Source organism: Rhodnius prolixus, unplaced genomic scaffold, assembly GCF_049639745.1.
Source record: "Rhodnius prolixus isolate KJV_2025 unplaced genomic scaffold, Rpr scaffold_2, whole genome shotgun sequence".
Taxonomy (NCBI): domain Eukaryota; kingdom Metazoa; phylum Arthropoda; class Insecta; order Hemiptera; family Reduviidae; genus Rhodnius; species Rhodnius prolixus.
Window position 1 is genome coordinate 29585826 of NW_027411592.1, and position 22900 is coordinate 29608725.

At 34.8% G+C, this 22900-nt stretch overlaps 2 long non-coding RNA genes across 2 annotated transcripts; both read right to left on the reverse strand.

Moving 5' to 3' along the window:
• Window positions 1-662: 662 nt before the first annotated feature.
• LOC141448627 (uncharacterized) lies at window positions 663-6534 on the reverse strand. The gene is made up of 4 exons (XR_012455178.1): window positions 6421-6534; window positions 4124-4166; window positions 1779-1912; window positions 663-1466 (listed from the first exon to the last, which is right to left on the reverse strand). It is a non-coding gene; the product is annotated as an uncharacterized lncRNA (long non-coding RNA).
• Window positions 6535-15633: 9099 nt separating this feature from the next.
• Window positions 15634-22643, reverse strand: LOC141449450 (uncharacterized). The gene is made up of 2 exons (XR_012455521.1): window positions 22487-22643; window positions 15634-18335 (listed from the first exon to the last, which is right to left on the reverse strand). It is a non-coding gene; the product is annotated as an uncharacterized lncRNA (long non-coding RNA).
• Window positions 22644-22900: the final 257 nt, after the last annotated feature.

The following is a 22900-nucleotide window of genomic DNA, read 5'->3' on the forward strand; positions in this document are numbered from 1 at the left end:
TTTTTGAGGCCAATCTAACTCTATTTCCTAGCTAAACGCGAATGCTGCAACTGCACTGCACCGCTAATATTTACTTTTTGCAGCGATATGCAACTACATCAAAAATTATTAATCAATTTATTAATATTTAATTAAAGATCTCTGAGAAACAGCTGCCGAACTTCATGTCTTGGTGACAACAAATCTATCTTTGTAACGAGGGTTTGTACCTATTTCATTAAACACTTCTGCTTTTACATCGTGGTTATTGCACAATTACTGATGGACTGACCACTTACTTTAGTAGAGTTGCCAAAGAAAACGCTACATATTTATCAAGAATACTTTCCACTTATGACAATTTATTAGAAGTTAAAATTTTAAACATTTTTGGTCCATAAAAATAGAAATGAACTGATAAACAACATCTAAATAAACACCATCAACAAGTGATAATCAAAGTTTAAGAGAATAGATAAAATATCCACCTAGAGTAAGGACAGTTGAGTCGAGAGGCAAGAAGATAGTCCAGAACAAGAAGTTGGAAGTATTTGGGGGACCTCTGGATGTTGTAAGGGAAAGGAATAGTCACTGTACCTCAGAGTTCTTACGCTTATCGAGAAGAGTGATTTTAGAAAAAGAAAAGATTTAGTGTACGACTTAACTTTAAAGTTACGTTCAAAAATAAACTAAACCTTCCCCTAGATATTGTATAACAACTAAACTACTCGTAAAGTTTACACGCAATTAAATTTTACGGTTTGAATTTGCCTTAATTAGATCTTTCAAGTAACAAGATGTACGTTTCTGATCTACACTTAACATCCAAGAGTGGACAGGTTCGCAACATTAGGAGTTTTATGCTAATCTAAAATTAGATTGGGAAGCCAAGCAGGCTGTGGACTTTTCTTAATCTCTGGCATCTTGAAGTTTAAGTAGAGTTTTCCCAAAATAACTAAAAAAAAAGATCTCTTTTTTTTAGAGTTTGGAGGAGAAAACTCCTACAGTTCTTTAAAAAAAATATTGTTGGTTGAATAGAGATAACTGACTAAGTTGTTTCTCGAAGAGCTTAGGCCGTTTTTACTTCTAGTTACTATCCAATTGGTTTGGATTGTAGAGAATCACAGTTCCATTTGGTCCAGATCGAGATTTCCAGACACTCCCTATAAAGTGACTCTACCACTAAATAGACTGTCTCAAGAAGGACTAAGAAGTAGTAGTGTCCTTGTAAAGATTGAGAATCGTTTCAAGAATATTTAGTTGAGGTCCAAATTGTACTAATAATAACTCAGCGCATTGTGATAGATAAAAGTTTATTGTTAGAAATGATTTTGTTGATTTTGTTCTTTAAAGCACAAATGTTCCTGATTAGTTCAAGATTTTCATCCACGAACAAAGAATGAAGAGGATTTGACTTTCATCTGAAAAGTTTGAAGAGTCTTGAGACCAATCGGCAAGCACACAGCTTGTGCCAGTAGCTTTGCAAGCTGAAATCAATTCATTAAATCTCTGATCAGTCAGTTCTCTGATGACGGAAGAATACCAGCAATTCATTAGAATTAAAGAAAACCAGCGTGCTATGACCGAATTGTCTCTGTATTCCAACACGGCACTCCTAACCACGTTTATACGGAAGAATTGCTAATTTTAGTAACAAATGTTATTTAACTAATCCCTCGAGCCACTCCTCAAACTAAATTGTATTATTAATTGCAAATTAAAGAAAAAACTTAAGTTTTCATTGAAAAAAATGTATATTATTATAAAAATAATAATAAATAATTAAATTAAATAATTACGGAAGATATGCTTCAGTATCCGTCGCCTCCATGCATCTTCCCAGTTGAAGTCGTAAAGAAAGTAGCGAGGGATGAAGGCGAGCCATCCTAGCACGAGAGGTTTTAGGTGACGAATGGCCCAGTTGTCGATGTGCCTGGAAAAAAACAAAAAATATACAAAATAAATAAAAAAAATAAAATGAGTAATAGTAAAAATTAATTCTGTGGCAGATAACGTGCTAAAATTATATCCACCCATACATTATTATAGCTTTAAATAATAGAATAATAAAGGTGAGAATAAAGAATTCATTTTGAATGTTTATATTTGGATTTGGTTAAATTTGTAGAGCAGATTTCCAGATTGAATTTTAAATATCTTGAATAATTTAAAATAGTTGAATACAGATAATGATAATATATGTTTCAAAATAAAAAATAATAATATTTATACAGATAACAGAATTTTTTTTTGTCTGTACGCAGAATATCTATCAATTTATCAGCGGTTTTTGTTACTAGATAAATACAAAATATATTTATATTTATACTGAAAATAATCTTTTATGAATGTTAGACACCGAAAAAGATAACAATTTTCCCTTTATTGATCAAATACTTATTTGCCGATTTTTCAGAAATATGAGCGAAAATTAGTGAGGCAAAAACGGTGGGCGATTCTAATGAGTGTGCAGTTACTGTTTTAAAGCATACATAAACGATATTTTTATCAGTTTGCTAAAAAGACAACATTTTATTTTAGGATTATATAAATTAATTTTCTACAAAGTTTAATTAATACAAATATCCTATCGTGTTTTTTTTCCCATTTTTATCTATTACACATCGTTTTGTTTGTGGCTTTCATTTTAAATTATTTTTTATCATTTTTATAATCATACAATACATTTAAAGCAACTTGTGAAGCAGGTATCTAATTTGTTTTTTTAGAAAACCATCAACAAACGAAATCCTCATATTTTGTGCTTACTTTCAAAAACTTAGCTTTAGAAAACCTCTAAACAAAGCACCAATTTAAGGGCATAAAAGGTTTAGAAACCCTATAGAATTTGTCTAATTCCCTCCGAAAAAATTTACGAATTATTACAACGATTCTAGATGGTTCCGAAGGCTATTGAGTCGTACCCCATGCTACGGTGCTTCAGCAATCAAATAAACACATAAACCATATTTTCACTGATGAGGAACTAACAAGATTCCTGGTAATGCAGTTGTAAGTGGAAAAACTAGATGGTTAGGAAGTGAGAAAATTGAGGCGTGTAATTTGGCATAGCTTTTCTGGCAGCTTCAAAAACGTAGAGAGCAAAGAGATTTCGGTGCAAGATAGAATCAAAGTAAGGAGCATTAACAATTCGAAGGAGGGTTTTCGATTGGAATGATTTTATTCTGGGGCTGAGCCAAAAAGTTCGAATTCGTATGACCAGGCAGAATTAATTAACATAGAGAGAAGTTTAATTCGTGTGTTTATTCAATCTAAAGTGGGTTGTAGATCAGGAAATCACGTCGGAGAATAGTTCGTCTTAGAGAGAATGCAATGTAATCACCATTGTTTTCATTAATTTTAATTTTCCATTTCTTTAGCCAAGGCTCGAGGAATTCCATGCGGGGTTGAAGGGAGAGATAGGAAAACTGGAGAGAGGATTGCCGTGTCTTCGGCATAAGCAAAAAGAAAGATATGAGGATTAGTAAGGATATCAGCGGTAGGTATGGTGCAGCGTGCAGGCCCACTTCCCTAAGGGGCACCTTCACGAACTGAGCATAAGAGGAGTAGGTATTACTACAACCTCATTAAAAACAACTTCAAGAAAGATAAGATTGGAAGATTAGAAAGTATGTAGAAGACAGAATGCTTTTGAGTTTAGCAAAACAGCTATTTAATAAATATAAATATATCTATTTTGGTTTCTGGAAATATTCTTGCTTTGGTAAACACTTATTCCATTCTAAAATCCTATCACTGAAAAAGAATGAGGTTTGCTAGATCTGTTAGAATTGAGAAAGTTGTAAATTACTATTACAAAACTATAGCAGTAAGAAAAAGCCAAGAGTGTAATCTATGTTACTGACGACAGAATGCAAAGTCCTTAACTATTCGATTAAACCAGATTGATAATCTTTGTTTTATCGAATCCCCCAGCGTGCTTACTAACTTAGCATAACAGTAATGACCATAACAATAAGCGCAAAAAAAAATCTCGCAAATAAGTAGTTTTTAATTTAAATTAAACAATTACAAAACATTGATCATGCAAATTAACTCATTAAATTCTTTATCAAAACATTAAGAAATCGTGCCAACCACACAATTAATTCTAGATAAAAGTAATGGCATAAAAATAACTCACTATTTCATTTTGACAATTTGTTTTATTAACAACCAATGTTGACCTGAAATTGAAAGTAAATTTAACTATTTTGCACATGTTATTTGTTTAATTAGAGAAATATATTGAACAAAAGTAACTGTTCAAACTGATAACAATAAAATATTTGTTTAAAAAGTGAACAAAAAATTTGTTATTTCTAATCGGGATTTTGTTTTCAAATTAAAAAAGACCAATTGTTTATTAATTCTTAATTTTCTTTTGGTGGAAGTTCTTTGAACTTAAATGTCAGTTCAGAGGAATAACATCTCAAGACTATTGGAATTACCTGCAACTAGTAAATTGGTAACTGATACCAAGACACGAGATGTGACAAACTCCTTTAGTGACTCATCAAGTGAGTCAATTACGGAACTCCAATCGTGAGGCCAGCGCCGGCTCGTTCGGGATAGTTAGGAATAGTCAAAGATGAAACCTGGCCAATGGGAGAGTTGGTATTTGTGGAAAGACGAGAATGAAATTTCTTATAACAGGCGTTGTAAAAGTAATTTTGAATAAAAGTACTTTTTTGATCAGAGCGATTGTACAGTCCGAAATATACCGCAGTATCAATGCAGGAAGTACAGTCAGGTTATGGTAACTGGAGGTTACATGGTTCTCTAGGAATTTTTTTTTAAAACTAGCTATTTATCCGCACTAGGTTAGATCTTGCCGATTAAGATCCTTTTACGGAATGCAGGAGACGTTTTTAAAGCTTAGTAGGCCACATTTTGTCTGCATAGTAGCTAAAAAGCCTCATAATAGAGGGTATGGATCATGTAAATTATAAACAATATTTCGAAGGACAGAAAGAAAGTCCTTTTTGGTTTGGAAAGTCTTAGAAAAGAGTGACTATAGCTGATACCAACAATATTCATTGCCTTCCTCGTCTATTAGATCGACAGAATAAAAGAGCTGTGTGAAAAGAATGAGCTAGGGTGAAAAAGACATTGCGATTGGAAATCAAGTAGATACAGCATAAGCATACCAGCTCGTTTGGTCTCAATCAAAGAAGGAAAACAATTTTAAAGACGCTGATGGCCATATTCGGCAGTGCGCAAATATATGTAAATGGGTACATATATATGTTCTTAAGCTTCATATATGTATGTGTATGAACTTCCAAATTTAGGGAACCTAAAAGCTAAAACTGTATTCCTAAATATTCCACAAAGAAGTAATGGCAAGAATTCTTTGTGGAAGAGAGATAAACATGACTCGAGTGGGCACATTATCACGCCATATCAAATTGCTGAAGATGACAGAAGAGTATCGACCGTTGCTAATAACTACAGTAAATAAATTTTTCAATGAAGATATAATGACTAATACTGATAATATCTGAAATTTACATTAAATTACATCCAAATGAAACTGTTTTGTCATCAATCTTTTAACTAAGAATGGAGTGCGCTGAAGTAATAAAAAGCAGAATATTGGATAGTATGGAGGATGGAACAAAAAGAAAAATAATTTGATAAAGTTTTGGATGTGCTTATTTCAGAAGTCAATGTATTTAGAGAGAATTACAAATGAGCCACAAGATATAATACAAGAAAAGTATAAGGAATGAGCCGGTCAAGTTTAAGATAAACTGTAGTCAGGTAGGGAGTTCCTAATGGCAGATCCTTGTCTTATGTCTTTTAAGGCATGCTAAGAGCAGCGGAAACAGTGTTGGAAGGTTGTATAAAAAAATGTCAACCACCAAAAATAGGACCCAATACTCATGGACAAAAACACGATACCAAGCGACGTTAATTTGTCGACTAGTGTGTCCATTAGACCTTGTTTGAAGAACTGGATATACCCAGCCAAGGGACTCCTAAACCATCACTTCTCCGTTTTCACCACCGTCGCTCCTCCAGTCCGTTACTATTCGAGCGTCAAGGTTTCTTTACCTGTACAAGTGTAGAACTGCCCAACTGCTATATAGATAAGTATAGGTCCTTGTTTACCTCTAAATCCTTATCTGGTTTAAAGTACTTGGACATGGTACTACGATTGTTAGTGAGTTGCCGAGGTACTATTAATCACACACCTACACACTGAACAAGTTGCACAATGATGGAACACTATGCCCCGGGTAACCTCCGTCTTGCTGTTACCCTCTCCATTCTCATCATGTTCTCCTTATCATGAGACAATGTACAATCACGAGACAATGTACAAACATATACCATATATATATAACTTATATCTACAAACAGTTTTACAATGTATCTTTATACTAGTTAATAATACTGAACAAAATTGTTTAAATTAAGTGAATTATCACTTACAAGTCTCCTAATGATTGGTAACACGTCTACAAACTTTACTTTCCCAATTTTAATTTTTTTTTTTCAGGAATTCTAGGGATTATTCTGTGAGAAATTTCGTAAAATGGTGACATTGGGTTCCTCAGACCATCACTAAAATTTCAATATTTATATCTGCAATACAAATAATTTAATGGAATAATATCATATTTCTGCTGAGTAGCCTTGTTCTTGTCACTAAATTATAGAAAATCAGTTAATAGATTACAACAAAACAAAAAACCTTTTAATGCAAAATTGAACTATAACTTGATTTTCAAATTTTTAAAAATAAATCTCGAAAAAGAATCTTAAAAAAATATGCATGAACAACATGCAAAGATATGGAGAATTCTTCACTTTAAAATGTCACTCATGTAATACAGGTAAATGCGGAAGTATTATTTTACGGTGTAAATTTTTATTGTTTTTCATTTCATTTCCGCACTAAAATTTTAAGTTAAAAAGAAAACTCATTATGAAAATTGCGGTAAAGAAAAATCTGGAAATTGGAAACATTTCACTTCATTTACCTTCAGATAAAGTACACGTCATCAGTTATTTGACATCAGTAAAAATGTTATTTGTGAAGTAGCCATTGACTTTCTTAGCCAAAATATCGATTTTTTTTTTGTGTTACTGGTGTACAAGGCCCAAATATTGAAGTGTGACATTTATTCCCGTTCATTTTGTGAATTTTTTTCCTGTAAATAATATTTGCAGTCATCGTACTTCTTTTCTGCTGGTTAGAATGATTTTGAGCAAATATTGCCGAGCACTTGGATGGGCTTGATTGTCCTTTGGATGAACCAAGAAGAAATTGTAGTTAAAAAGTTTCACGAATATGTTTATTGCGTATATTTTCTTTGAAAGTAGAAAATCTAACTGGAATGTAATTAGAAGAACAAGATATATAAGTTATATCTAATTGTTAGTTAAGTGAAGGTAATTATACATTCATTAGGTTAGAAACTTATATAACTGGCATTAGGCAAGCTAGTACGGAGTTAGTAAGCCGTGTAACTTAGTTACTCGTTATTATATTATATGCATAATATAATATACACACATGCCTGCTTGTGCCATTAGGTCTGTTACTCCAGTTATAATATTTCTATTCTCCTGTGTCGTGGTGCTGCTTCTCTTTGAACCTACTTCCGCTCCGAGCATCTTAATGTTATTGCTCAAAATAAAAGGTGGATAAAGAAATACCAGAAATTAATGTTTGAATATTGATATTTCATAGAGTGGGGGAAAAAACAGGAAATGCTGATAATTATCTCTGGGTTATGCAACTTCCGCTGCAATTTAAACTGGAAATTTTATGAGAAGGTGCGATGAGAGGAGCGTCACTTCTCAAAACAGAGGAAACAGTCTTGAAGACTTCGTGACTTTATATTGTTAACTTGGTTTAACTTGTACAGCTTATAATTGTTTTGAACTCTGTGCAGTTAAATCTATTTACCGGAGTTTCAAAGTAGCTGTAGACTAAGGATAACACTCAGACACACTATTTTCAGGCCATCAGACGTTACTTGCGTTGGACACTAAAGGATCTCTTTTTTTGGTTAACGGAAGGTATTCTTCAATCGAACAGAAATAAAACATTCCAATTTAATCTGGAATTAGGGCATTCATAAGGTAGTAAAATGTGCCCCAGGCTACAAGTGGGGCCATTGTGTTCCCCCATAGAAATCAGCCCCCATCAGCACTGTAGCATTCAAGCAGAGGGCAGAAGCGAGCGAAGACTCTGACCTCCCTGTTCGTTTGGAATCGCAGTGACGAAAATAAGAATAATTGGTGGAATAATGAATTTTCTAAGGAGGTGGAACAGAGTTTAACTTCCCTTGTCACATTTCAAGCCACATTTATGCTAGATGCTTCCTCAAAAGGCAATGGACCTTTGACTATCGCAGTAATCTTTCGTTCTCCCAATGTCCCGGTATCCAACTTAGCCTTACACTGTTTTGGTTGCCTCTACTTCTCTGCGACACCATTTGACGCAGAAGCTCGTAAAGCTATCAGGGCAACCTGAACCTGGCGATTCTACTGACTGTAGTACCCTTAACATTCTACTACTAAGGCACTACTTAAAACGGCGTACATTTCAGCTTGAGACACTGATGGGATGCTTCTAAAAAGAAATGGCAATGCCGACGCTGGCATCCCTCAAGTAGAGGGACCGTCCTGTCGCCGACCCTGGTCCTGCAGCTATCTGTGTAACTCACAGTAGCGAAGATTAAGTAAGATTAGTTAGTATTAAATAATATTTCCGAATTAGTATAACTTCGTGTTTATATAAGACTAATGGGGGTTAAAATTTATTAAAAGAATAACAACATTCCAGCTTCACTCTTCCAAAGGTTATCAGCTGAACTAGAGTTTAAAAAATAGCAACAGTTTCTTCGCTGCTTTATAAATAGCTACTATTCGCCACTGATGTATAAGCATATCAATCTAATAAAATCGAAGGCTATTTTTTTAATACATCCCTAATTGCAATTTATCACCAGTTAAAAAACAAAATAGGAATTAAGTGATAAGGAGATAAAACATTATGTGAAGTTTATGGGTGTAGATATGTGTAATATTCAATTATTTGTGTTAGTTCAGGGTTAATGTTAACTTTTCTAGGAAGTCGATAATCTCATGTTATTTGTGACTTTCAATTCATAAAGTAACAAAAATTAATGCATCCTTATATAACTTTTGGTTTTTGTTTTCTTTATTAGTGTTATTATTTCATAGAACAGTGTTATCGTACTTCAGTAACATTCCAAACATATTTTTTTGCTCCATTAATTAGATGATAGTTACTATCGATGGCTATAAATCGAAAACTGTATCAATTGATTATCATTATTAACTTCTTGGAATTATGTGATCATATATTAGGTGTATGGGAAGACAGAGCGCCAAATATAAAGGGTCATCTTTGCTGTTTTTTTGAAGCATTGCATAGGAATCACTCTAATAACTTTATCTAAGTATGAGCACTTCGAAGTTTTTGGCGAAATATTGAGAATTTGTTTTGTAAATTATGTTTTAGGTGCAAAAATGAAAAAAACGTCACGATGAATCTTCTCTGCAATTAACCGCTTGCCGTTCATAGCAGCTTATCGTTGGTGGCTTTTGATTTGTCACTCTACAGTATTTTTTTCCTCTCACTTATTGCTAAATGTGGAAGTATTTCTATTTTCTAAGATTTTTTTTTTTTATTCGATCTAAATTCGTTGTTATTATTAGTGTGTGGAATAGATCATTACCGTTAGTCTAGATTTACGAATATACAGGGCCGGATTTAGATGAAAAGAAGCCAAAGGCTATTCCACTTATGAGACCCTCATGCAAACTAACAGACCCAATGAGCCGAACGCGTTGATCTTAACCAATACATTTTTATGTTTGTTTATTAGTCATATGCGTAGAATTTCTCCTTATTTTCGGTTCAGTGTTCACTGTTTTTAGAATAGTGTAATTTTTAATTTTGCTAACAATTTAAATGTAGGCCCCTTGATCTTGAGGCCCTAGGCTGCAGCCTAGTTAGCCTATAGAAAAATCCGGCCCTGCGAATATAATATGAAGATAGCTGGCTGGCGGGTATTATTCCAGAATTAGTTCGATCCACCTTGCGAGTACTCCCTATAAAGTAAAGATAAAGGGCGAAAGAACTAAAAACATCTCAAAGAATTACCAAGGAACAAGAAGCGAAAGGAGGTACAGGGAAGTTTGATCATCATGATGTTCTATATTCAAATAAATACTGTTCAACTAGCATCGGTTTAGATTTTGCCATAATAACTGTTCTACATCACACTATAATAACTGAAACTAATCTATCGCTGTCCTAGTCAGATTAGTTAATAGTATAGTGTATTCTAAATACTAATATGCACTAATGGGACGAATCAGTCATTACATTCATTACAGCAAAGACAATAGACATCAATCACTGACATTTCGGCCACACACTTCCGCTATAATGCTGACTCTCCATTATTTCCGGTTAGACATACGCTGTTAACATATCAATAAAATCAATATTGTAACGTCCATTATGAAACTATTATTATCATAGTTAACGATGTATGAAGAACACGCTCGACTATAATCTAAGTAGTACTGCTTATACGAGGGTCGTTTGAAAAGTCCGTGCAAAGTCAGAGAGATAGCACCACTGGCGCGTATCGAGGTTATGTTTAGTTAGTAGCATCTCTTGGAAGAACACACGCCAAGTTTCAGCCAGATCGGTCTATTTCTTTGTGTTTGGCATTCGTTTGAATCGAGGAAGTCGAGTGATTTTCAAAAAATGGACGTAAAAGAATTTCGTGTGTTGATTAAACACTACTTTATGAAAGGCAAAACGCCTCAGGAGACTAAAGAGAAGCTTGATAAACATTATGGTGACTCTGCACCTTCGATTAGAACAGTTTATAAGTGGTTTCAAAATTTTCGGAGTGGCTGTATGGGCACAAGTGACGCTGAACGTTCTGGACGCCCTGTTGAGGTTACTACTCCAGAAATCATTGATAAAATCCATGATATGGTGATGGATGACAGGATAGTGAAGGTGCGTGAGATTGCTAGTGCTGTGGGCATCTCGAATGAACGGGTACATAATATTTTGCATCAACATTTGGACATGACAAAGCTATCCGCAAGATGGGTGCCGCGATTGCTCACGCTTGACCAAAAACGAAATCGTGTGGAGTGTTGCAATGACGGTTTGCAGCTGTTCCAGAAGAATCCGCAGGACTTTAAGCGTCGTTTCGTCACTGTGGATGAAACATGGATACATCACTACACTCCTGAGACCAAAGAACAATCTAAACAATGGGTTACCAAGGGGGAATCTGCGCCAAAAAAGGCGAAGACCGTTCCTTCGGCCGGAAAGATTATGGCGACTGTCTTTTGGGATTCGCAAGGAATAATCCTCATCGACTATCTGGAAAAGGGTAAAACTATTACAGGTGCATATTATTCATCGTTATTGGACCGTTTGAAAACCGAGCTGCAAGAAAAACGCCCACGATTGGCCCACAAAAAAGTCCTTTTCCATCACGACAACGCACCAGCTCACACCTCAGCAGTTGTGGTCGCAAAATTAATGGAAATAGGGTTCCAACTCGTTTCACATCCCCCCCATTCTCCAGACTTGGCTCCCTCGGACTACTATTTGTTCCCCAATATGAAGAAATGGCTGGCGGGAAAAAGATTTTATTCAAACGAGGAGGTGATTGCAGAAACGAATGGCTATTTTTCAGACTTGGACAAATTCTATTATTCGGAAGGGATCAACAAACTAGAGCAGCGTTGGACGAAGTGTATAAGCCTAAAAGGAGACTATGTTGAAAAATAAAAAAGGTTTACCCCAAAAAATTAAGTAGTTTTTATTTTTGCACGGACTTTTCAAACGACCCTCGTACTCGTATTTCTGCTATGAAAATGACTGTGCATCTGTTTATGGTTGATAAGTGGTATCCACCAAACCTAAACTTGACAGGTTAGTTAATTAGAGCTATTGGTAGCGGTGTAACGTTACCACCCTGGCTGAGAGTTTTTCATATACTGAGATAATGAGAAATATTGTTTTTTAAATCCCCAACAATTGAGGCGTACAACATACTTACCAATATTTAACAGTTTTTAGAGCCGAACATTTCTGTGAAACGTGTCTATGCAAGCCTAGCTAATCTCCTTACCAAAAAACTGTCCTAAAACCTTCTTTAAAAACAAAATGTTAACAGTAAAAGCAATAAATCTATGTGTATGTGAAATTGATGTGGTAAAGGTAATTCTAGAAGCTATTTATTGAACAATAAGCATGACCATAAGAGCCCTTAGAAGCTTTGGAAAGCGAAGCAGACTTACAGCATGATTCTACTTTTTAAGGCAATAATCCTATTAAAACGAGTTTCTAAGCGTTCGAGCCTTAACGCTTTCAATCCAATCATCCGACACAATTTGCCTGTTCTTAGGAGCTGGCCAGTGATTTCTTTGTTTTGTGGAAGAAATGTATAACATTTGTACAACCGTTTTATTGTTGCGACAGTGCATTATTTATATTATCGAAAAGCAAGTTTATCCACAACCATAAAATAGATTCTTGTTTACATTTTGAGTTTATCGTTACTCATTTCTCATAAAATAAAAAATTCGTTTTCGTCATATCAATAAAATAAATGTATAAAAACACAAAAAAAAAAAAACCCTGAGATTTATGTGGAAATGAGAACGGATAAATATTGTAAACAGGAACCAAGATTATGTGAAAGTTGCTAACATGTAAATCAGAACACGATTCACCTTTATAGCCAATTTGGTGTTTTTGATTTTATTTTTTGTAGCGGAAAAGGCTAATGAAGAAACGATAAGTTAAGTGCATTAAAATATAGATGTGTTTCGAAATCATTTGGTCATAAAAGATTTTATTGCTGTTAACTAAATATCTTTCTTTTTCTTTTTATTTTATCTAAAAGCTGATTTAAAATACTTGTTTCTTTTCTCAGAGATGCTGGGCACCCTAATGTTTATTTAGGCAACTTACTTCTAGAAATACCATTACAGCTAAACCTACATTTAAATTGATCCTAGGGTTAGGCAAATGTCTGTATGGGATGTACGGGAATCATCTTTATAAAAGAAGGATAAGAGAAGAAAAATAAAATTCTCGCCGAAATTGGGTGGATCCTGATGGTCTTCAGTTATTGAGGTCTAGGTCTTACTGGCATTCGCGTTTATAATACACAGTGTTGCAAAGCGTGATCGATTATTATTTAATAAAGATATTTCTTTCCTATTTTGATAGAGAGGAATAAATAAGAAATCGATTATAACAGGCTACACAGTTATTAACCAGTTAAGCGCGGAATATAATTTTTAAAAAACTCCCCCACAGTGTGCGGAATTAAAATCAGACAATGACGTGTATGCAGGTCGAACGCAGGGAAAAACAACCAAAAGTTTACAATTCACTGCAAGCACGTTTTTCTGCAATCTCTGGGGCTTTAGATTACAAAGCATTCTGTGCATTTCAAAATCTTGCACCACTTCATTGTATGCATTGCCTGTAGACGCAAGAGCTTTTACAAGGAAGAAAAGTGCTTTGAATTCTGTGCAAAATGAAATCATGCTCGTACTGAGTTCTGAACCTCTATCTAAGGTAAAAACGGCATTGCACAAGGGTTGAGAGCTTCTATTTGTGTGCCTAATTCCCAATCTCTAATGCGGAGACCAAACATGTACCAACCACACTTATTATTTGGCCGGCTCCGATCATCCCCTCCGTATAAAAATACTTGGCAGTTCCATTGGTAAGATAAAGGAAACATACCACCAAATAATATTCTTATTGTACGAGGGTCGTTTGAAAAGTCCGTGCAAACATAAAAACTACTTAATTTTTGGGGGTAAACCTTTTTTATTTTTCAACATAGTCTCCTTTTAGGCTTATACACTTCGTCCAACGCTGCTCTAGTTTGTTGATCCCTTCCGAATAATAGGATTTGTCCAAGTCTGAAAAATAGCCATTCGTTTCTGCAATCACCTCCTCGTTTGAATAAAATCTTTTTCCCGCCAGCCATTTCTTCATATTGGGGAACAAATAGTAGTCCGAGGGAGCCAAGTCTGGAGAATAGGGGGGATGTGAAACGAGTTGGAACCCTATTTCCATTAATTTTGCGACCACAACTGCTGAGGTGTGAGCTGGTGCGTTGTCGTGATGGAAAAGGACTTTTTTGTGGGCCAATCGTGGGCGTTTTTCTTGCAGCTCGGTTTTCAAACGGTCCAATAACGATGAATAATATGCACCTGTAATAGTTTTACCCTTTTCCAGATAGTCGATGAGGATTATTCCTTGCGAATCCCAAAAGACAGTCGCCATAATCTTTCCGGCCGAAGGAACGGTCTTCGCCTTTTTTGGCGCAGATTCCCCCTTGGTAACCCATTGTTTAGATTGTTCTTTGGTCTCAGGAGTGTAGTGATGTATCCATGTTTCATCCACAGTGACGAAACGACGCTTAAAGTCCTGCGGATTCTTCTGGAACAGCTGCAAACCGTCATTGCAACACTCCACACGATTTCGTTTTTGGTCAAGCGTGAGCAATCGCGGCACCCATCTTGCGGATAGCTTTGTCATGTCCAAATGTTGATGCAAAATATTATGTACCCGTTCATTCGAGATGCCCACAGCACTAGCAATCTCACGCACCTTCACTATCCTGTCATCCATCACCATATCATGGATTTTATCAATGATTTCTGGAGTAGTAACCTCAACAGGGCGTCCAGAACGTTCAGCGTCACTTGTGCCCATACAGCCACTCCGAAAATTTTGAAACCACTTATAAACTGTTCTAATCGAAGGTGCAGAGTCACCATAATGTTTATCAAGCTTCTCTTTAGTCTCCTGAGGCGTTTTGCCTTTCATAAAGTAGTGTTTAATCAACACACGAAATTCTTTTACGTCCATTTTTTGAAAATCACTCGACTTCCTCGATTCAAACGAATGCCAAACACAAAGAAATAGACCGATCTGGCTGAAACTTGGTGAGTGTTCTTCCAAGAGATGCTACTAACTAAACATAACCTCGATACGCGCCAGTAGTGCTATCTCTCTGACTTTGCACGGTCTTTTCAAACGACCCTCGTATTTTATAAAAATTTCGTGTTTTTATAGTTAACGGCACCTTTATATTTTTCACGACGAGTTTACACGTCAAACTCACTTAACAGGTTAAGACCATGTTAGCTTTGTATCAATTACTTTTTATTTCATTAGGTATATTAATTATATGTGAAAATACTCTTTTTCAAGTGTTATTTATATATATTATTTTGTACAAATATATTTAAAGGTTTCTTCTACTGTTTAATTAATTGTTTAAACCTATAATATATATAATTTGTTACAGAAATTGAAAATGATCGGCATACGATCGAACGAACATGCTTTACAAAAGACAAATGCAGAAATGACGAATTTTAAGACTATAAAACATCCTATAAAAACATGTATGAAAGGGAAAACATAATTACTTCGCCAGCTTGCCACCACATCACTTTGTACTTTCAGCATAACGTTATTTTGTTCTCCACTTCTAATCATGTCCACCATCACTACTGTAAGTGGAAATAATCAAATTCTACGACCGTATCCAATTTCGAAATTTATTTTTAACACAAACCAATGTAAAATTCTCTGAAACTGAAAATAGTTTCTTTTTTTTTTTTTTGGTTTTCGCTCGTTTGCATTGTTTTAAGCAGAAAGAGAAACGAGTGTAATGAAGGTAGATAGATTTTCATATTAGTATGAAGAACATGGATTGCAATGCTGGACTAAGTGGTGCTCGTAGACGGGAGAGTTGCAACGTACTGGTTCACTATCTGGAGACACCATTCTGCCAGAACTACATTGTCGCTGGCAGTAGTTCTATTGTTCGCTGATTACCCAGCGGTACCTGCTGCAAGCGTACATGATGTCTCCCATTTGCAACAATGTGTACATTACTCAGATACTCGCCAAATTCCTTTATTTACACGTTCCTCTTCACTCTATCTTCCTCTTTTATTACTGTTTAATTGCATACTGTAGGAATGCAATAGTAATTATCCTTTTAAATCAAAGAAAATTCACTATGGATTACATTTGCTCGTAGTTAATTATGCACACCTTTCTATTTGTTATACAATTGTTCAAGCGAGCAAAGAGAAATGTTTCAATAGATTAAAGCAATATAAGTCTCGATGTGGTATGCTAATTCACCTTACAGTACTTTGAAGATTTGGGCCTCTTCATCGCTAGCCAGATAGATGCCTCGCAATGCTCTCATCACCCTGTATTCATCACGATCATCATCTTAGTTGTCTTTCTGTCAGTTTCCAGACTAACGTTTTTCGTAGGATACTTTCGTCAAAAATACTTTTGCTATTGGTTCTTTTAATTTCCATCGTCAGTCTCTGCTTTCGCTTCCCTACATGACAACAGCTCTAATACTTGGGTAATGTGATTTTGTTTTGGTTATCCAGCACGGCGACATTTTAATTAGATCTATTGTAGTACTCACTCGTGCTAGATGAAAACTCTGTAGCATCCTGGACAGGATATAACTTACTTAGTGCTCTAAAGACGTTTAAAGATTTATCTAAAGAGAACCAAGCTCTTCAGAGAGGTTGTTGTACAAAAAAAGACAGCTAGTAGAAATTAGAACCTGCCTGCTCGTACAATGCTCAACTGCATTTGTTGTTGCCTACAGGCTAGCTTTGGTTTCGTGTAAGATTTCATTATTTTCAGGGACCAGAACTCCCAGACATTTAAACTTAGCACCATCCCATTCTTCTTAAGCTCTTCAATTCGTCGAAGACGTCACGGACGAAGAGATTTGTACTTATAAAACGTTTTAATAAAAAGTTCTATTGAATGGAAATTGTAGATTTACTACAACGTTTTATTTATAACCTTATTTGAAATAAATACAATTTTGAACAAAACGGAAAAAGTTAAAGCATCACAGCAAGTAGTTTAGATGTAGAAACTTCCCAACATTCGAAAAGTTTTCCAATCAAAACTGGGTCATTGAGATTAAAGTACCAATTTAATCGTAGAAAAGCGATTTAATTAGCAATGTGCCCACTTTCCGTTTTGTGTACAGAAAAAGAGACGTATAGATGACACGACAGCATCTTGAAGGGTCGTTAGCCTCATAAATAACTACAGACAAAATAAGTTTTTAGTAGCGAATTAAATTAAGCCAAAACCGTTTATAACCTTTCCGACGGTTTCAATGAGAGTCACCACCACTGATATCACAGTAAACAGTTGAAATAAAATAAATAAATATTACCCACTAATGAAACCAATATTACAAGAACGCAAGAGAGAACGGAAATATGACCTGTAAAAAAAATAGAATTTTCAAGATCAATAGTATAAGTGGTTAGGCCATGCTTGAATTAATGTCTAAGATGGATAGAAAGCGTGTTCAGATCTTATTACGCTTGGGCACAACCAGATTTGAGCGGACACTCTCGTTTCTGTTTCAAATCAGAGTTGATCTTGTTATTGTGAAGATTAAAATTGTTTCTCCTCTTTCGGTGCAGAAACAGTTATTTATTCGGTTAAAAGATAAATTTTGATCTTATTTTAAAAAGTGAATATTTTAAATAATTGGGCAGATTTGAATTTCGGGTCGTTCAATTTTTTAAACTGAATTACTTCAGTTCTAAATTCTTTTATCTTTGTGCGAGTGATTGCCTGGTGTTTGAATTAGTTCTTTTAATTATTATATCTTCGATTCACCCTCTATCTTAATGAACAGTATCTAATCAATTAATCATCAAAGTAGTTTATTTCTGTAAACTGCTTCAGATTTAATATCATTACTATTTATTAAATTATCAATTATTTTGCTCAGGCCAGTTGATTCTTATTGAATTTAATGAATTTTATTGAATTGAATCAGCTATCTTTGCGTCGCTGGCACAAGTATGTCGGGTTTCAGGGTATGTTTTGGAACTTGCAGTATTCAATCCTTAAGGATAAGCTCTTTCGGCTGTTGATGGTCTAAACTGCCTCTGAGGCACCTGTTTGATCCTTGCTTGGAGCGTTGTAGTTTAAGGATGTACCTCTCTACAAAATAGATTCTTAGTCACAATCCATTTGAAGCGCTTGTGAGATGAAGAAACACTCATCCATGTTATCCGGTATGATTCAGAGCTTGAGGTACATGATCTCTGGCTGGCCTTGGTCGATGGTGGAGGAGCCATGTTCACCTTTAAGGCTCGATTTGTTCGGATAAGCTGGAGATCTTGGATGGTTTAGCCTGCATCTTGATTTTTACCCTAGATCGGTTGTTCTAGTTTTCTATTTGGGCCCAGCGTTACTTTGAATAGCCCTTCCACTGAAGAACAATAAGTCAAATTAATTATTAATTGACACAATTTATAAAAAAACATTACTTTAATTTTTGTTTTCACATTATTCTATAACAATGCAATAATCAATTTAAGGTTACAGATCTGTGATGCAGTTGTATAATCTGGAGATTATACGAACACGTGGTTTAGTGAAGTTAAAACCGTTATTAGGGAGATCAGGAACTATTTTCTTTGTATGTGTGTAGTCTGTGAGAGATTAGAAAGGAACATGGAAGCTAGTTAAGTAAAGTAGATAGTGGTAACTCTTTAGAAGAGATACCTACCTGTGTATCCTTGCTACTCGGGTCGTGGATTTTAGTTGCAGTAAAAATGGTAAGTCCAGTGAACGTTGGAGATACGGTTTGTTGGAAGTGGTTAAATAGGAAAGGATTGAAGACGCCGAAGAAGGGGAGTGAGAACATGTAGGGCTAGTGGCGCCTGTAATTACAGGTGGGCGGAGCCAGGTGTACCTAAAGCACAGACACAGCATTGCGTAACCTACACCTACACACACATACACAACTATACATGTATATACAAAGAGAAAAGAGAGAGTAAGAGTGAAAGAGAGCGGCCACGCCTCTTTGCCCTTCCACGGCGGCTCACACTGCCAAGCGGTCCAGCACGGCTTGCTGTTATTTCAATCTGGTACTTTTTTTTTTACCTAGACCCAGGTGACACTTATCAATCACTCAGCACCACCGCTATATGTTACAGGTTGGCAGACAAAGAGCTCTCTCGGACTCTGTTTTCCAAGGGCTGTGTCACATGCCAGGTCACCGACGGTCCTGCATCACCTTAACATGCCCCTTTTGGATTTACCAACAGCCTGCAACTTTCAACTATAATACATTTAAAAGATTACTAATTAAATCAACTTTGCCTCTACCATCTCTCTTGTTGAAAGCTTAAACTTAGCTAGCTAAAATACAAATGATTTTGAAATTATTTTAACCTTCAGTAAGATACAATGGTGCTCAGCGTACCAAATTGATCGCATTAACTATCTCTTTCGAAAAAATGCAACAATTGTAACAGAATATTCAAGTTAAATTTCACAAGCCTTCTAGCTATACACAAACCTACTCAGCAGGTTTGAGCGATCTCACTCATCATAAATTTATGTCTTCCCAACAATTAGGATTTAGGAAATCATTTTTTACACCTCAAAAACTATAGCGAGTAACAAAATCAATAGTGAAATACAGGCAGTTGTACCATTGTTCGTGCTTGATCCAAAGTACCCTTTATATCCCAGATATTCTAATTCTATTTCTACACGAAGAACGTTCAAGCTAAATACGTAATATAAATTAATATAAATATCTGTTAGACGAACAGATTTATCAAGGCTGGGCTACCTGGGGGTTCAGTTTTCAGTCCAGTACTTTTTTTTAAATGATTTAAGGCGCGTCAATATCTGAGGTTATTGGCGCCCGGAGCTTTTTTCAGTGCACTGCAGGCCTCTGGACAGTGTGCTCTCGTTACAGATAATACTGTCCATCACTTTGTCCAGTACTATTTACAATTTTCCTCTATTACCGTTCCGCACGCAACTGTTCTGTTATTGCAACTTACACAGGGGTCCCACCTTTCTGATTCTGTTCATATTATGAAAATCTATTAAATAAAATAATCGACTTGTTTTACAAATGAAGATAGACACGAAGGCGCCACAGTAGCCGAGCGGTTAGAGGTGAGACCTGTAAAGCTAAGATGTATGGTGGTTCTGGGTTCGATTCCCGGTTTTAGGCCTTAGATTTTATTTAATGATTAATAAAAGGAATTTTACAGTAAAGTATGTTTGCTAGTCGTCTCTGTCCACGACACCTACTCGGCAGTTGGACAGTTGGACGTAAAGCCCGCCTGAAAAATAGGCATTACTAGACCCGAATGTTCCGCAGAATCAGGAGAAATATTTTTTGTTTACAGTCTGCATCCAATCATTAGACTAAAAATTATTCAATAGTGACACATTTTGGAACAGGACAGATGCTACCTTAAAATATTTTGGCTTGCTACTCTATAGACGGCTGACCTGGAATTCACAAATTACACTGAAATTAAGACAGGCCTACCAAACTCTTAGATAGCTCAATTCTCTAAATAACCGACAGAAACCGCAGTGATATTGACAATTACATTCATCTTTTACCCAGAATGTAACTGAACTGTGCTTGTATTATTCGGATGGAATCTAGAAGCTTGAAATGTATTACAAACTGCCTCAAGAGAACCGTTGTTCGTACGGAAAGAAAAAAATTCACTGGCAGCTAGAGTTATCCACATTCAAGGACTTCATAGTCAGGACAACCCGCATTTTTATGGAAATATTAATTTCGTTCAACCTGAAGAAGTATGAGGCAATAACTGCCACAACAATTCATTCAATATTTATTGGGGCAAATCTAAAAAAAAAAGTGTACAGTAACCTTAATCCCGTGACTTCAGTCGTAGATCTGGAACGTTGAATAACTCTAGCCTGCCTAGATCTTGACTTCGCCACCATAAGTGCTGCTACAAGCAAAGCGTGGGAGTCCAGAGTTTTGGCTTGCCTATCCGTTGGTTGTGCCCAGTTTAAACAGATTCTTTTAAAAAAATAAGGTAATTTTGACGTTAAACAAATTTATTTTTCATATTTTAAATTACCATAACTTTTGAAAAACCTAACCGATTTTAATTTTAATTTTTTTGTTTTTTTTTAGGAGCTCAAATACTATAAAAATATGCACAAAAAAAAATTTAACGTCCCATTTGAAAAAAAAAGTTGGATGCTGTATCTCGAGATATTAGGGTTTAAAAAAATGGGTCAATCACTAAAAATAATCTAGACTAAAAATGATTAAATACGTGTTTTTTATTTTTTCCAAATTTCCCGCCGTTTAAAAAAAAAGTGGGTGGAGCATATAACTCTGGTCACCCTGTATTTCATGCACTTAAATCTGTAATTTCAAATTTAGCTAAGTTTGTGAGTGAGTGAGTGAATCTGAGTACCATTTGTGACACAATAACTCAATAAGTGTTTAAATTTGGTATTCTGCTTAGTCAACACAATTGATAATACCACCATAAGGTATTACACAAAGTCGGTTAAACGAAAAATGACTGAATTAAAACAAGTTCGCTTTACTGGATTGCTTTTTAAAATTTTCTTTAAAACGACTCCAAGGCTCTATTTAAACTTGTACTTCCTCATGTTTATGTTGAGATTATCTTCTTATAAGGTTATATTTCAATGTATTTTAATGGTTGCACATTGTAATGATAAAAAGAGTTATGATCAAATCTTAGGGATGTAAGGACAGAGTAAGATATAACTGAAGGAACATTAAGAATAAGCGCTTTTAAATGTATAGAACATTTATCCAATAACAAAACGTTAATGTGGGGGCGGAGGGTTATTTAATGTGAACAAGAAGAGCCGATGATTCAGCAAGGTTGAATATCGCAGCCATTACTAGAGTCAGAGAAGTAAAATCAATGTAAATTTACTAAAATCGCAATAATGACACTTTGAAACGAACTATAGAGTAAAAAAAAAGAAAAGTCAATTGAGAAAGATTGACTTATTGAGATGATAGCTTTAAATGGTGCAAAGTTAGCAGGAGTGATAGCACATGAAGAAGAGTTTATCTTATTTAACCGGATGTAGTTTGATAGCAAGTTAATTAAAGTATAATCTTAGTTCTATTTACGTCACACTGGCTTTGATATTTCATTTATACGCCTAGAGTGAAAGAAACTATTTGATGTATATCTTTTATGTATGTAATCTAATTTAATGTATTCGCGTTCATCATTTCCTTTCTGTAATTACAATTGCGCATTTATAATCTTGCAATATTTTCCTTCTTGTTGTTTTTTTAAATAATAATATTAGTCATAAATATTTATTATTTCACTTTTTTTACTGTAAAGAGGAAGTATTGCCATTGTAATTTATTATTTTCATGAGTTTCATTGGAAATACAATTTCGAGGTCCTCTAAGTTCGGAGTTCGAAAAAGAAGTTCAGAAAATTGAAATCAACATAAGGTAAACATAAATTAGAACAAACAGATATTGCGGTTAACAATAAACTATTACGGATGTAACTAAAATAGTTTCTAAAATAAAATTCTTGTTTTTCCATTTACCTTTTTATAAATTGAAATATTGTTGCTCTCTCTTAACAGCCCACAATGCTTAGCAAAATGTCAAACTAAATTTAAAAAAATAAATAAATAAATTACTTTAATTTTAATTAATGTAATAGAATAGAATAATTTATTCGTTGTCAGGGTACTACCCTACACAAATGGAATTTGGTTAAATAAAATAAAATCATATAATACCTTATTAAACATAAATAAAACAACTTAAATTGAAAACTAAAAATATACATTCTAATCGAATAAAATCCAAAATTTAGAAACATAAAAAATTAGAAACCAAACAAAATTTATAAAAGTATTTTTTTAAACTCAAAACCAAATTCCTCATTTTGAAGGCACTTGTTATAAAATAAAATAAATTATTTAATTTATCAATATCGGCTACGTCTAATAGAG